The sequence below is a fragment of the Musa acuminata genome, chromosome BXJ3-7, assembly GCF_036884655.1.
Source record: "Musa acuminata AAA Group cultivar baxijiao chromosome BXJ3-7, Cavendish_Baxijiao_AAA, whole genome shotgun sequence".
NCBI classification, from domain to species: Eukaryota; Viridiplantae; Streptophyta; class Magnoliopsida; order Zingiberales; family Musaceae; genus Musa; species Musa acuminata.
The window spans coordinates 19,962,888-19,979,545 of NC_088355.1; positions in this window are offsets into that span (position 1 = coordinate 19,962,888).

Consider the following 16,658-nt stretch of genomic DNA (forward strand, 5'->3'; position numbering starts at 1 on the left):
ATGATAGAAACAGGGCAGCTACTCTTCCTCCAACGCAGCGACCACAGCACTGCCCTTGGCGTCCACCTCCTCGGAAACTTCACACCGACAGTGTTGATGCCCTTGACCGACACCTAAGACAGGAGTTGAGATTATATATTTACAGTCTTACGCAATGGCCACTGATAACTCAGTGAAAGCACAAATGAAAGCATTGGAAAACAGAATTGAGAACCAATTGCAAGGAACACTTAATGATTTCAAAAAGAGCCTACTGGAGAGCCTCAGCAAATTTCAACAAAATGGGGGCTTAAGTTCTACATTGCACAGATATGAAAATACAGAAAAAGGGTCCTAAGATTTTGACACAAATTACTCACACATGAAGATGGAATTTCCAAGATGGAAAGAAGGAGATCTGACCAATTGGATCTCAAAGGCAGAAAATTTTTTCCGTTTTCACAGAACCCCAGAAGAATCCAAGGTAGAAGTGGCCTCAATCCAGCTTGAGGGAGATACACTCTAGTGGTACGATTGGTATGAAACTTTCCACGAAGTTCCATCGTGGGAGCAGTTCAAAAGAGGATTGTTCGCTTTGGCCCATCCGAATATGAGAATATTGATTGCCAGCTTGCCAAACTTCATCATACTTCTACAGTGTTAGAATATCAAAGTAGGTTTGAAAAATTATCAAATCAAGCTAGAGATTGGTCAGATCGACAACTTCTGGATACATTTATTAAAGGGCTTATTCCAGAGATCCGGTGTGACGTTAAGGCTCGTCAACCCCGCACTATGATAGCTGCGATCTCATTTGCAAATCTACATGAGAAAAAAATTGGCAAGGAAAGATCAGCAAGGGATTTGTACTATGATGAAAATTAGAGTATGGAGCACCGATGTAAACAAGGGCAACTTCTGATGATTGAGCCAATTAGAGAGGAACCAGAAGTAAAAGAGTTGGACTCTGATCATAAAGGTATGAAGACCGATGAAGATATTGAAGCCATCACACATACAATACATGCATTGGCTGGCTACACTAACCCACAAAATATAAAAATCGGAGGAACTTTGAAGCATCAACCTGTCACTATTTTGATTGATACAGGTAGCACTAATAATTTTATGGACAAGAAAGTTACAGCTCAATTAGTCCACCACATTGAAAGCTATGACATATTCGAAGTAAAGATCACTGATGAACGAATTTTAACTTGTGATAGCAAAGGTTAGGAGTTTCTTACAACGATTACTACACTGAAAGACCAACCTGTTGCTTACACTATCAAAAATTGGAGACGATATTTATTTGATCAACGGGTTGTGATCCGTTGCAGATAGCCTATGACTGAAGTTCTAAAAGAGAAGCTCCCCAAGATTGATGCTGCTCAGCCTTGAGGACAAGGCTGATTTGAAGAGGGAGGACCTGTTAGGACCCTTTTTCTGAGCTTTTGAATAATGTTTATTGAGTCTGTTTGGTCCAGTTGTTTATTGAGTCAGTTTGGTTTAGTTAGAGTCAAGTAGAGGTTTATTTAATATTTATTTATTATTAGAGTTCAAGTCCTGATGAACTCTGGGTGGAACTCTATAAATAAGGATGTAACTGCTTCTTTTTAGTAATCTATGAAAAATACTATTCTGTCTTTTGACAAACCCTAGGAGGCCGATCCCCTCGAAGTGATCAAGGAGGGCCGATCCCCTCGAAGCGATCAAGGAGGGTCGATCCCCTCGAAGTGATCAAGGAGGGTTGATCCCCTCGAAGCGATCAAGGAGGGTCGATCCCCTCGAAGCGATCAAGGAGGCCGATCCCCTCAAAGCAATCATTATCATCCCCATTTTTCTCCATTTTCTCCCCTTTCTTCCACGATAAGATCTTAGGGTCTTATCAATTGGTATCAGAGCGACGATAAGACTTTAGGGCCTTATCAAAAGGATACATCGTCAAATTCGAATCTAATGCTTGCATCATTGAAAAATCATACAAAAACACATCATGATTACATTAAAACAAAATAATGTATACACCATTGACATCAATGATCTTTGCAATGAAATATGTTTCTCGGTTTTGAATGAGGATGCTTGGCTTTGGCATAGGAGATTAGGTCATGCTAGCATGAAACTAATCACTCAAATATCATCCAAAGAACTTGTACGAGGAATTCCTCATGTCAAGTTAATCAAAGATAATATGTGTGATGCTTGTCAATTAGGAAAACAAATTAAGAGTAGTTTCAAATCTAAGAATCAAATAAGTACATCTAGGCCCTTACAATTGATCCATATGGACTTATTCGGACAAATCTCTATATCAAGCCTAGGAGGTAGCAAATACGCCTTCGTCATTATAGATGACTATAGTAGATACACATGGACTTATTTCTTGAAACACAAAAATGAATGCTTTAGATATTTCACCAAGTTTTGTAAACTTGTTCAAAATGAAAAGGGTTGTATGATTTCATCAATTCAAAGTGATTACGGTGGTGAATTTCAAAACCATGATTTTCAAGAATTTTGTAAATCTAATGGATATAACCACAACTTCTCTACTCCAAGAAATCCTCAACAAAATGGAGTAGTAGAAAGAAAGAATAGAAATTTACAACAAATGGTAAGAACCATGTTGAATGAACATAGCCTACCCAAATATTTTTGGGCCGAAGCCGTAAACACTGCATGCTATATTTTGAATAGAGTTCTAGTAAGACCCTTACTCACCAAAACTCCCTATGAGTTGTGGAACAATAAAAAAACCCAATGTTTCATATTTTAAAGTTTTTGGGTGTAAGTGTTTTATCTTGAATGAAAAAAGAAGCCTTAGGAAAATTTGATGCTAAATCTGATGAAGGAATTTTTCTTAGTTATTCTTCGATTTCTAAAGCTTTTCGTATCTTCAATAAAAGAACTTTAATTATAGAAGAATCAATTCACGTTGTTTTCAATGAGATTTTTGAAATCAAGAAAAATGATTTTGATGATGATGTTAATTTTGATTCTTTGAATTTAAATGAAACCCCTTCTCCAACTAGCAACTTGGATGCATCTACTTCCGAAACATCCTTACCCAAGGATTGGAAGTATGTAGATGCTCATCCTAAGGAGCTAATACTAGGAGACACATCTAAGGGGGTTCAAACACGTTCTTGTCTTAAAAATTTGTGTGCCAACGTCGCTTTTCTCTCCCAAATTGAACCTAAATGTATTGACGAAGCCATGAAAGATGATTCATGGATTATCACAATGCAAGATGAGTTAAATCAATTTGAGAGAAATGAGGTGTGGAAGCTTATTCCTAGGCCAAATGACCATTTAGTTATTGGTACTAAATGAGTCTTTAGAAACAAGCAAGATTAATATGGTATCGTGGTTAGAAACAAGGCTAGATTAGTGGCCAAAGGTTTCAACCAAGAAGAAGGTATCGATTACGAAGAAACCTTCGCTCTTGTGGCTAGATTAGAAGCCATAAGGATGCTCCTTGCTTATACTAGTAATAATAATTTTAAGTTGTTTCAAATGGATGTTAAAAGTGCTTTTCTTAATGGCTTTATTTCTGAAGAAGTTTATGTTGAACAACCTCCCGGATTTAAAAATAATAGCCTCCTTAATCATGTATTTAAATTAACCAAAGCTCTCTATAGTTTAAAACAAGCCCCAAGGGCTTGGTATGATAGACTTAGTACTTTTCTTATTGAAATAATTTTACAGAAGGCAAGGTTGATACTATATTGTTTATCAAGAATTTTGAAAATAATTTTTTCATTGTTCAGATTTATGTTGATGATATTATCTTCGGTTCTACGACTAAATCTCTTTGTGAATCTTTTGCTAAAACCATGAGTCTCGAATTTGAAATGAGTTTGATGGGAGAATTAACATTTTTCTTAGGCTTACAAATTAAGCAACTAAGCAATGACATCTTTATTAGTCAAACTAAATATGCTTTAGATCTACGGAAAATATTTAATATGGATAGCTCAAGAGCTATTAACACCCCCATGAGCACCTCCACTAAGTTAGAAATTGATGAAAGTGGAGAAAGCTTCGATCAAAAAACTTATAGGGGTATGATAGGAAGTTTACTTTACCTTACTACAACCAGACCAGATATCATGTTCAGTGTAGGACTTTGTGCTAGGTTTCAATCGAACCCTAAGATATCTCATCTCAAAGCGGTTAAAGAATACTTAGATATCTTAAAGGTACCACAAATCTAGGATTATGGTATCCAAAATCTGAGAATTTTGAGTTATTTGCTTATGCTGATGCGGATTTTGCTAGGTGTAGACTAGATAGAAAAAGCACATCAGGAACATGTCAATTTTTGGGACATTCTCTTGTTTCCTGGTCATCTAAGAAACAAAACTCGGTTGCACTATCAACAACCGAAGCTGAGTAGATTACAGCTAGTGCATGCTGTGCACAAGTTGTATGGATGAAAAACACCTTAGAAGATTATAAAGTCCATCTTAAAAACATTCCCATTAAATGTGATAACACAAGTGCAATATGTTTAACAAAGAATCTCATTCAACACTCAAGAACAAAACATATTGATATTAGACACCACTTTATACGAGATCATGTTACTAATCATGATGTAATCATAGAGTTCATAGATACTAAACATCTACTAGCTGATATTTTTACAAAACCTCTAAGTGAAGAACAATTTGATTTCCTAAGAGAATTAGGAATGCTGATGTGTCCGAATGCATAAACTTATTAAAATTATTTTTTGGATTTTATTGATTGAATGATCAAATCACTTTATTGTCATTACATGCCTAAAATAACATGTTGGAAATTAATACAAAAATTTTCATAACAATAAGCATATTTTGTCTTCATGATTGTATTTGAAAATCTATAGTATAGTCTTATCCGAATGCATAAAAGTGTTAATTTCATTTTCAGATTCTCTTAACTAGTGGTATCCTAACAATCGGATTTTCTCGATACATTATCCACTTCCGAACTTAATAAGCATATGTCATATTGATTCTCATAATTAATTTTTGACATATAGAATCAACTAGCAAATACATTTCTCATACACTTATCATGTGAAAAATATTTTTTTTGAGAAATAAATTTGATAAAATGATTCCTGCTTGTAAATTCCTTCTTGAAATATGAATGTTAGTGTTTTTACTTGCAAGGATTTGTTTCACATACATATCATGATCCTTGTAAAAATGAAGTATGATTTAATATCTCATCGATTTTAACTTCATTCAAAGTAAACTCACAAATAGCTTGTATCACAAATAGCCTTCCTCCTTCATGCAAAAAGATAATAACAAATAAAAATGACAAAGTATTCAAAGCTATCTCCATGTCATGTTTTCCTTGAGATGTTTGCATAATTGGTATCCTATCACTCACTATTGGAAAATGACATGAACCTAGTTATGACATGAATAATTACCACACTTATGCTTAAAATTTGCTTATATCGTTCTCCTTTTTGTTGATGACAAAGGGGGAGAGATATATGAATTAATGTTATGAGTATTGATGCTATGATTATGCCATGCTTGCATCATCAAAAATTTATGAATTGATGATAACAATGATTGCCATATTTGCATTATGCAATGTTTGCATCATGTTAAGATATCAAGAACTTGCATCGTAATTTTACGTATTGATATCTTACCATGTGATGAAATGCTATAATTGTGAAAACACTTGAAATGTGTGCATCATGTTAAGATATCAAAATCTTACTTCGAAATTTTACATGTTGATATCTTACCATATGATGAATTGCTACCATTACCATAATTCACATTTGAAATTTGAAAATGGATGTCAAGCCTTGATATCATTTTCAGAGAGATACATTATGATAGAAATCATGATGGGAGTATTGATAAGGTTAAATGATTTTAACTTAACAATATGTCTCTTGAATGCAAAGGCTTTGAATTCAAGAATGACTTATCTCAAGTATGGCATATAGATAGGGGGAGTTAAGGTTAACTCCGTTATCAATTGATTGTCATCATCAAAAAGGGGGAGATTGTTGAATCTCGGATTTTGATGATGAAGTCAATTGTCATTTGTTATCTAATCCATATGTTGAGATAAGTGTGCAGGATTAACTACGATGGAAGAAAGACATTCAGTAGGAGTTGCACCGGAGAAGTCCGGACGGTCGTCAGAGGTTCTGCGGGAACAAATCCGAGAAGTCCAGGAGCTTGCTAAAGAAGCTCGTCGGAACTCGCCAAGTGGATCATCGTAAGTCCAGGAGTTTGCCAAAAGTCCATCGGAGCATCAACGAAGGTTCGTTGGATGTTCGCTAGAAGTTTGCCGAAAGAAGCAATTGACGCACCAGAGCAAGTTATCGTAAATGTCTTAAGAAATATCGTAGTTAGCATGTAAATTATGTTAGGAAGGGGAGGTTATCCCATTAACTTAATCTGGGGGCAATTGGGCCCTTGATAGACCCAAATTGGGCCGAATGAATCAACCCATTTGGACCAGAATTCCTGCTAGACGGTGGCATCGCTAGGGTCGGCGGTGGCACCGCTAGGGTCGACGGTGGCACTGCCTGGGCTCAGTCTTCGAGCGAGACTGGGCAGTGCAACCGCCTGGGCTTAGTCTCCGAGCGAGACTAGGCGGTGCAACCACCCCTGTCAAGCGATGGCACCGCCCAAAGACTCAGTCTCCGAGCTGCCAGGCGGTTGTATCGCCCTAGTTAGGAGGTAGTACCGCTAGGACCTCGGAAATCCGGGAAAAGACATTTTTGAGCTCCAAATTCAAATTAGTTTGGGGCCTATATATACCCCACCCTTTCCTGTATGAAAGGGCACCAAAAATCCAATCTTACTCTGTGATTTTTAGAGCTTAAAAGTGTTGTAAAGGCTAGAAGTTCTCCTCCCTCTTTTCTTCCAAGTTTTGATCTTTCAAGAGGGGAGAGAAAAGTTTGTAAGGGTTGTCTTCTAAGCCCGTCAAAAGGAGTAAAATTGTAAAAGGGTGGTTGGCCTTCGCCTATTGAAGGAAGGTCTCTAGTGGAAGTCGGTGACCTCGTCGGAGGAGGAAGTCAAAAGTGGATGTAGGTCAAGATTGACTGAACCACTCTAAAATAGCGGTGCTCTCTGGTTTTGTCACGCCCCCACAAAACATATCGATAATATTTAAAATCTTCATCACAACTAACCCAGGATCCAAACACACATTTGAGGTCACTAAGAAAACATTCAGATCAAAATTTTCACTTCTATAATCTACCACTTCATAACCCTGTGCAATTCATAAACATAGCACACATCACTCGATAATTCATACAATCTGAACTCAACTCATCAAAATAAAAACCACAGTGTAAATCCACAAGTGGGGAATTCTATGCAGTCACCACAAACAACGATTTACCATAACTTCATATCATTACACGAATTTAATTTAACATTCCAAAACCCTATACATGAGGGATCCATTAACTTACACAAAATCCACAAGTTTAGATTCATAGTCACATTTCATTAGATGCAAGGTAGCTCATACACAACTACATATATGCTAACAAAAGTTCTGCCCAACGTCTTCTAAACTTTCCACTGCCTCAGTCCATTCTTAACATTTAAGCAAGCGATACGCTATCCTGAAAAATTTATCAACAAACGGGGTAAGCATAAAGAGCTCAGCAAGTGACTAATATATCCATATCAAAAGGGTACAATTTCCAAAGAGATACAGTTTCAAAACACAAAGCAGAATATACAATTTCGTAGACATAATATCATTAGGAGCAGAATCACAGTTTGTCCTTTCAATCATGCATATTTGGTTCCTGACAGATGGGGCATAGAGTAATTGGAGCATATCAGAAACAAAGGAAACATATCGGAGCTTATCAATGGCATATAAAATGTCTCGAAGCATATCAACAGCATATGGAACATTTCGAAGCAAAATCATAAGTGAATGAAGCCTTTCAGAGCATATAGGTACACATATCGTACAAGAGCTCAAACGTCGTCCTTGACGTTACAATCATATCAATCTTATCCAGAGTACGAACAGAAATAACTCACCAAAACTCTGGATGTCATATCAAACATATAGAGGGTGTAGTGGGATCTCAGTCAGAATGTGATTCATCCATTTCTGAATGACCACCTGACAAAAGTCTCCCACGTCTGGGAGCTCCATCCACCCACGTCTAGGTGAAGTCAAAGGGGGCCGGCAGAGCATCGCAGGCTCTAATCACATACCCACAAAGCGGGCAACAAGCGCATACCCTTTACCATTTCTAGCAAAGGTCTAGAATATCCCACATAACGGGACCCCACAAAGCGGGCAAATAGCGCATACCCTTTACCACTTCTGGCAAAGGTCCAGACAATCCCACACACCAGAGTACAAAAGGGCAGTTTCAACAATAAGTAGCATATATCGGAAGCACACGCGGAACAACGAAGCTTACATGTGCCTTTTTTTTTAAGAACAAATGACGCAAGGATACAAATCTCTCACAAATGTATTCATTTTAGAAAGGAAAATGGAAGCAAGAGTGTACAGGGAATCCAATTATAGTTAGCTCAATTCAAATAAGAAGGTTAGACGAATTCAAGTATCCAAAGGAATGGAACAAAATACGCGAAATCGACCAAAGCTCGATTTCGGACAGAATTCCAGTGGCACATCAAACAAATATTTCAGAATAACAATTATGCTCCAATACCCATAAGAAGACTATGGTCGAACCATATATCAATCTATATTCGGATGGAACAGATTTCATATGAAACAGGGCTCCCAACACAGAGTTACCTCAGATTTGGTAACACAAGGTCAAAATCACAATCACTGTTTTGCAGAATTTATAGGGTCAGACTCAACAGATAATAGGGTAGGCAATTGAATTCCAAAATTTCCAAACTGTATGTCAAAAGAAAGATTTTCAAATCTAGTTTCAAATAAAATCAGTTTGGTACAAATCAGAATTTTCAACAGGGAGTCATAGGTATTTTAGTATCGATAGGTCAAAAATCTTGAACTCTGTTTTACAGCATCTATAGTCTCATTTGAAAAAAATGTTTGGGTAAGTATTCGGTGTCCAAATTCTACAAAATCGGTGTCAAAAGAAAGACATAAGAGTCTAATTACAAAAAAAATAGTTCCTGCCTGAATTCACATTTTGTGCTAAAACTTATAGCCGAAACAGTGTATAGGGGTCAGTATACCGAAAATATTTCAGAATCCATGGTTTTAAGTCCTAAGAGAGACATATCAGTTTCTAAATAGAAATCTTCCAATTTATTTTGAATCAACATAAAAACAGAGTCTAATACTTCTGTAGGATGGGGTTAGAACACTTGCCTTTGAGAATTTTGACCCCCAATGAAAAGATTAAAGCAAGAACCCCAAAAGCCCCAATTTTTGTTTCTCTTCTTCTTCTTCTTCTTCTTCTTCTTCTTCTTTCTTTCTTTCTTTCCCTGATCACCCACGAGCTGCCTTCTCTGCTTCCTTAAGAACGAAGGCAGAGAAGCTTAAGCGGTGGGATTTGTCATTTGGTGCATTTTGCAGATTAGTCCTTATTTTTATCATATTCACGATTAGGTCCTTAGGGTTTACATATAGGTCCTCAGATTTTTTTTTTTTTTGAACAGATCTCCCAAATCTTAAAAATAAGTTACCTCTAATCCATACTCTATCTCTTTTGTCAATTAAAATAGATGCTTACATTATCACCAAAATTATACGAACATTCGGAAATGAGGGGTGTTACAGGTTTGCATTTCTTCTTGCTGCTTACTTTACTGTAAACCTTCATATGTGCTTTACTTCCTTATTACTTTTGCTGCACTCCTTTACGAACTCGCTTTCAAGTTAAGTTTCCGAAAACGGTTTTACGTCGGAAACGATTTCATCGTACGAACGCAATTTTAATTGTCGAAAGTTTTTCGCTGCACAAATTCACCCCCCCACCCTCTTACTGCTCTTGATCCTAACAATTTCTATCATCCCAAGGACCAAAAGGTCTTTGTACCCAAGAGAGTGGTGTTCATTAAGAAGAAACATAATCTTGGAGGAGATAATGGGAGTATGATAGAGTTGAGCGAGATTGAAGAACCTAGCTCAAGCACCATTCCACAGCCAGAGTCTGTTCAGGTACCTAACACACAAGTTCCAACTTTACATAGGTCCGGTAGAGTATCTCATCCTTCTAAGAGATATGTTGGACATATTAGAGGAGAGATATTGAGGATATTGATCCTTAGACGTACGAGAAGGCTATTACGAGTATAGACTCCGAGATGTGGCAAGAAGCCATAAATTCTGAGATGGATTCCATATACTCTAAAAAGGTTTTGAACCTATTTGATGCACTCGAGGGTATTATACCCATCGGTTGCAAGTGGATCTTCAAGAAGAAGATTGGAGTAGATGGAAAATTAGAGACCTATAAAGCAAGGCTAGTAGCTAAGAGGTATCATCAAAGATAATGTGTTAACTATGACGAAACCTTCTCATCTATAGCCATACTAAAATCTATCCTAATTCTTTTGGCTATTGCAGCACATTATAATTATAAGATCTGGCAAATAGACATGAAAACCATGTTCCTCAATAGCAACCTCGAGGAGAAGGTATTTATAATACAACCTAAGGGATTCATGTCCAAGGACTACCCAGATAAGGTGTGTAGGTTGCTTAGGTCCATTTATGGACTAAAGCAAACTTCCTGAAGTTGGAACATAAGATTTGATGTACAGGAAGGTAAGTGGGAGTGCTATCACCTTCTTGGTATTTTCTTGGTCAAACAAAATATGCTTTATATTTGTTAAAAATGTTTAATATGAATAGCTCAAAGGCTATCAACACTCATATGAGCACATCCACTAAGTTAGATATTGATGAAAGTGGAGAAAGCTTTGATCAAAAAGCTTATAGGGGTATGATAGGAAGTTTACTATACCTCATCGCAATTAGACCGGACATCATGTTTAGCGTAGGACTTTGTGTTAGATTTTAATCTAACCTTAAGCAATCTCTTTTAAAAGCTGTTAAAAGGATATTTAAATACCTAAAAGGAACTCCTAAACTTGGATTATGGTATCCTAAATCTAAAAATTTTAAATTGCTTAGTTATACTAATACGGATTTTACTGGCTATAGTTTATATAGAAAAAACACATCCAGAACGTGTCAATTTTTAGGACAGGCACTCGTTTCTTGGTCTTCCAAGAAACAAAACTCGGTTACATTATCTACAACCGAAGCTGAGTACATAGTTGTAGGTGCATGCTGTGCTCAAGTTATATGGATGAAAAACACTTTAAAGGATTATGTAATTGACTTGAAAAATATACATATAAAGTGTGATAACACTAGTGCAATATGCATAGAAAAGAATCCTATTCAACACTCTAGAACTAAACACATTGACATTAGACATCACTTCATACGAGATCTTGTTAATAATCATGATATAATATTAGAGTTTATTGATACGAAATATCAATTAGCCGATATCTTTATAAAACCATTAAATGAAGAACAATTTGATTTCATTAGAAGGGAATTAGGGATGTTAAATTGTCCAAATGCATGAATATTGTTGAATTTCATTTTTGGACTTTCTCAATTTTTATCTTACAAAATTCGCTCACTTGATTCATGAACTTATAGTATGCATTTTATAAGTTTTGTATGATGAATCATGAACTTGTGGTATACATTTTATGAATTTTACATGATGTTTTGATATGGATCTTATGATGCAAATTTTACATGATGGTGTGTGTGCTTTGTGAGCAGTGCTCACTGCTTGTAGGCAGTGGCACCGCCCAGATGGCGGTAGCACCGCCAGTTGTCACGGGTGGTAGGCGGTAGCACCGCCCAGCTAGCGGTGCCACCACCCGCAACCTGCCCTCTTATATACACAAGTTAGGGCCGGCGGTAGAACTGACCCCAACATATTCTGCACTCCTCCAAACAGGTCCAAACCTATTGCTCTCCCTCTAGCATCTCAAAAGTCCCCACTTCCCACTAGATCAAGGATCAATCTCCGACATTCTTTTAAAGATCACTAGAAAGGAGAACTACTAAGGTAATCTCTAGATCAAATTGATTCTCCTTTGTATTACTTGTTCTTGCTCCTTATTTGCCTTCATTATTGTAGTCTCAATGAGTTCTAGAAGATCCTCTAGGGACAAAGGGAAGAGGAGATTATATGAAAATTATGACTCCTTACTTTTCGATTCTAATCAACATGACCTAAAATTTTCATCCATAGAGTCTAGACATGTTCATAAGTGTAAATATGTTGATTTAGACGAATTAAGTGATTTAGAACCTATTCAATGATTTGCTAATCTAGACATTCTCCCAATCCTTCAAATGAGTGGACTTATCTACCCTAGACTTGTTGGGCTATTTTACAATAATTTACATGTAGATGAAGATGAAAGGGTATCTACCTATCTATTAGGACATCATATACCCATTACGGATAGAACCATTTGCAATATCATAGGAATTCCGGTAAAAGAAAGAGGGTGTTATTTTAGAGGACAATAGGATGATGAAATAGTTAGGACTACTTATGTTGATGCCTTACGAACAATTTTTGACAATCCTAACTTAACGATTCTTCCAAAACGCTGTGAACATTTACTACATTTAAGCATCAAAATACTTTATCACATCCTGATAAGTATCATTCTCTAAAAGCAATATCATCATGTTGAAGTAAGCCAAATGGAACTAGGTACCATGTATTGGATTATGAAAGGACATAACAATTGTTTTGGTTACCTAATCCAACAAAACATGATTGAACTATCAAAAAAGGACATGATGCTTCCATATAGTAGCTTAATCACAATACTACTCCATGCCTATGATATTGTTATTCCACTCGACAAAGAACTTATAAAACTAGACAGATTTAGTATCATAAATAGAAATATACTTCAATGGATGAGATATACATTCAGAAATGGTATATGGATTAGACTGCCTAGAATGACTGATCCCCTCCAACCTGAATCAGAACCTGAAACAATAATTTTTAGGGGTAATCTATCTCCTCCAACTAGTCCCTTTAAGATATCACCTCCAGTAGAGCAAGCACCTCCCTCATCTATCGACAACATAGGGACTCGGATGGATCAATTTGAACAACATCAAGATTGACTTGAACAATGCCAAGATCAAATTTTGACTGAGTTGTAGTAGATTCATCAACAACTCAATACCTTGTTTAGACATTTTAACTGGCCACCACCTGAATAATTAATTATGACTTTTTGTTGATGACAAAGGGGGAGAAATTGATGAAATCCCCTTCTTTTATTCTGCTTATTTTGATGTTATAATCCTATGTTGTTTACCTTAATATTGTAAACTTAAAATGCTACTTACTTTGATGATTACAATTCTGTACTTTAATTTTCATGTTATCTCTTCAAATGATGAGTATGATATCGTGCTTACTTTGATTTATGTCAATATCATGCTTACTTTGATGCTGAAAATTTCTGTTAATATTATGCTTACTTTGATGCTGAAAATTTCTGTCAAAATCATGCTTATTTTGACTAAAAAATGGATATCATATCTTGACATCATTTCTATCGACGAATATGTGGTATCATCTTTAGATTTGATAAATCATGATGTGCATGATAATAATAAATGTAAATTATCAATTTGATGCTTGAATTCAAAGGCGTTGAATTCAAGAGTGTCTTTTCTTAATTATGGCATATAGATAGGGGGAGTTAAGATTAACTTTATCACCAATTGGTTGTCATAATAAAAAAGGGGGAGATTATTGAATCTCGAATTTTGATGATGAAATCAATTGGTAAATTATTTGATCTAATCCATGTGTTGAGATAAGTGTGTAGGATTAACTACGATAGCAATAAGGCGTAATGCAGATGATGGGTCGGAGTCGAAGACTCAGACGATATATTAGGAGCTCGTTGAGAGTTTATCGTGAGATCACCGAAAGCATGCTAAAAAACTCACCGAAAGCTCGTCGGAAGATCGTCGGAAGCACGTCGAAAGACTAGCCAAGAGTTGGTCGGGAGTTCGCCGGAAGCTCGCTAGAAGACTCGTCGAGAAGTTCGCCGGAGGATCGCCGAGTTAACAATCGATATACCGGACCACGCTTACCTTAATTATAGTTAGAACAATAATTAGAGTTGATTTGGGTGGTAATCCCATCAACTCTGTTAGGGGCCAACTAGGCTCGGAGCTAGGATGGTTTGAGCCGAATACAAGGCCCAACTAGGTTGTTAGACTCTGACCAGCAGTGGCACCGCTAGGGCTGATGGTGGCACCACTTGGAAGACCCAGTCTCCCAGGTGGTTTGGAAAGTGGTACCGCTGGCAGTTAATGCTGCCAATGGTAGTACTGCCCCTGTTAGGCAGTGGTATCGCTAGAGCTCAATCTTCGAGCTCTGTCAAGCAATGGTACTGCTAGAGCTCGGTCTCTGAGTTCTGTCAAGCGATGGTACTGCCCAGTGTCAGGCGTCAAGCGGTGGTACCGCCTAGTAATGGTGGTGGTATTGCTAGTGCCTCGGAAATCCGGGACGAGACACTTTTTGGCTCTATTTTTTAAAGCCATTGGGGCATATAAATACCCCACCCTTTTCAGCATGAAAAGGCACCGAAGTGTGATTATAATCTTGAGTTATTGGGGTGTAAAAGTGTTATAAACAAGTGCTAGAGTCCTCCTCCATTTCTAAGTTTTGAGATCATTCAAGAGAGGTGTGAGACTTGTAAGGGTTCTCCCGTAAACCCGACAAAAGGAGAAAGAGTTGTAAAAGGTGATTGGTCTTCACCTATTAAAGGAAGGCCTTTAGTGGATGATAGTGACCTCGATGAAGGAGGAATCCAAATTTGGATGTAGGTCATAGTGACCGAACTACTCTAAATTCTGGTTTGCATTTCGTTTTGAGCAATTTACTTTAACTACAAATCATTTCATAGCAAACTACTTCTCCTCCTCATCTTGCTTTCACTATGCTTACGCTCTCTCTTACATTTCAAGTTGCTATCTTTCCGAATCAATTTCTATCGAACATACGAAATATTTTACGAAGTTGAAAAATTTTCAGCTGCACTAATTCCGCGCCCCCCCCCCCCTCTTTGTGCTGCTCTTAATCCTAATAGCTATTATGAGTATAGACTCTAGGAAGTGGCAAGAAGCAATGAATTCTGAGATAGATTCTATGTACTCCAACAAGGTTTGGAATCTAGTTGATGCGCCTGAGGGTATTGTACCCATCGGTTGAAAATGGATCTTTAAGAAAAAGATTAGAGTAGATAAAAAAGGTAGAGACCTATAAAGCAATGCTAGTGGCTAAGGGGTATCGTCAAAGGCAATGTGTTGATTATACTTAAACCTTCTCACCCATAGCCATGCTAAAATCTACCCGACTTCTATTGGCTATTGCAGCACACTATAATTATGAGATATGATAGATAGACATAAAAATCGTATTCCTCAATGACAACCTCGATAAGGAGGTGTATATGATATAGCCTAAGAGATTCGTATCCAAGGACTACCTAGATAAGGTGTGTAGGTTGCCTAGATCCATTTATGGACTGAAGCAAACTTTTCGAAGTTGGAACATAAGATTTGATATGACAATCAGATTTTATGACTTCATTAAGAATGAAGATGAGCCTTGTGTGTACAGAAAGGTAAGTGGGAGTGATATCACCTTCTTGGTGTTATATGTAGATGACTGTTAGAACCCTTGTAGATTCTAAACTTGGGGTTGATCTCTTTAGGGGATCGGCCTCCTTGGAACTCTATAGGGGTTCCTCCCTCCAAGTTGCTGTTCAAAGGCTGCAAAAAAGATTCATCTATTGCTTATAAAAAGAGGAGGAATATATGACTATTTATAGGGCTTCTAAACCCTAACTCCTAATAGGACTCTTACTCAAGACTCCTACTTCTAACCAACTCCTAACAGGACTCCAACTCAAGACTCCTATTCCTTTACAACTCCTAATTCTTCTCTAAGAAACAACCTCCTAACCCTAGCCGGTCTCTTCACCTCTTTAATAGGGGCCGGCTTAGGTAGGTTTTACATGAATGTCCCTCTCAATTAGGACTCTCCAAACTAGAGTCCTAATAGACCCCTCTTCAAATTAGCCTTGTCCTCGAGGCTGATGATTCCTGAATTATGGGAATTCGATCTTCAAGTCGTCATAGTTCTCCCAAGTGATATTTTCTATTGGTAGGTTCGCCCACTATATTAGCACTTCATTAGTGGTTCGTCATCGTCAAGTCACGATCCATCGTTCAATAATGACACTTGGCTGGGTCTAGAGTTCTCTTTGGGTAGTCATATTTGGTGGGTGGCTTTGGGTTGTCTCCAAGCACCTATTTATAACTTTCGTTTGGCTATTGGTTTGTGGGTGATATGCTGTACTCATTTTCAATTTAGTACCCTGCATATGGAATAACTTTGTCCAAAATCTTCTCTTGAAGATGCAAGTAGAATTTGTCATAAGCACAATGCGTCCCTTATAGCATAATTCTTTTGAGTCCCGATTGTAATGAGCCACGGAGCTTGGTGCTTTCTCTAATTTTTTTATGATCTTACTGGTCTCCGAATCTTCCTGCCATTCCATCTTAATATCCTGAAGGAAGTCACTGGTCGGAAGTGAAACGACTAAAAATTCAGCTTG